The sequence below is a fragment of the Peromyscus leucopus genome, chromosome 1, assembly GCF_004664715.2.
Source record: "Peromyscus leucopus breed LL Stock chromosome 1, UCI_PerLeu_2.1, whole genome shotgun sequence".
Taxonomy (NCBI): domain Eukaryota; kingdom Metazoa; phylum Chordata; class Mammalia; order Rodentia; family Cricetidae; genus Peromyscus; species Peromyscus leucopus.
Window position 1 is genome coordinate 54,331,454 of NC_051063.1, and position 1,086 is coordinate 54,332,539.

The window sequence follows — 1,086 nt, forward strand, 5'->3', positions numbered from 1 at the left end:
TTGTATTTTATACCATTTTACTAAATTATTATACATAAAACACCTATTATTATTCACAGTAAGAAATGTGGAGATGACACACAAGTGCCTGCCCTCGTCCCACAGATTGGGGCAGCAGATGCCACTACAATGAACAAATGTGTGATGGAGACATGGGAAAGACAAAGCATGTGGTAGAGATGGGAGAGAAAGAGAAGTACAGCAGTTCATGTGCTGTGGATAGAGGTGGAGGTTCAAAGGCTGTGAGGAACAGACAGATATGAGGAGCCTTTACTGCCTCTTGAAGCCATGTTGTTGTCCTAGGGTCCTGCTGTTTGCTGGGACCACACTGATTGAGTGGCCTGTGCTGCCACCTGGGGCCATGGGGATGTCTGGGCCAGGGCTGTCAACAAAGGCCATGTCCGGGTCCATGGTCCTGTCACAGCTGAGGTCTGTGTAGATGTCCATAGCCCATGTTGCTACTGAGAACCACTCAGATATCTGTGGTCTGGACTGTTGCTTGATGCCCTACAGTCTGGAAGCCCTACAGTCAACATGGGCCAAATTGATCTGAATGTCCTGTGCTGCCTCCTGTGGTCATGGTGATGTTCTGGTCCAGGCTACTGCTGAGGGACATGTCTGGGTCCAAGGACTTACTGTAGCCTGAGTCTGTGTTGATGTCTATGGCCTGAGTTACCACCAAAGGTCATACAGTACTCCATGGTCTGTACCTCCACCTAAAGTCATACTTCCATCCAGCCAGGACCAGCTGCTACTGAGCACCATGTTTGGATCTGTGGCCCTACATTGCTGGGGTCTATGTTGATAACTGAGGCCTGGGTTGCCATCAGGGATCATTTGGATGACTGTTGTCTGGTCTCCCAAGAGGATGTCTGGGCCTGGGGTGCAACTGAGGGCCAAGGGTCCATGGTCCTTCTTTAGCCAGAATCTGTGTTAATGTCCATGGCATGTGATACCACCAAAAGCTGAGTAGACATACACTACCCCATGGTTTCTGCTGCCACATGAAGCCATGTTGATGTCCCAGTACCATGCTTGTCTGACTCCACCCTTCACTAGATAGTCGAGATCTGGTTTGACCCCTAT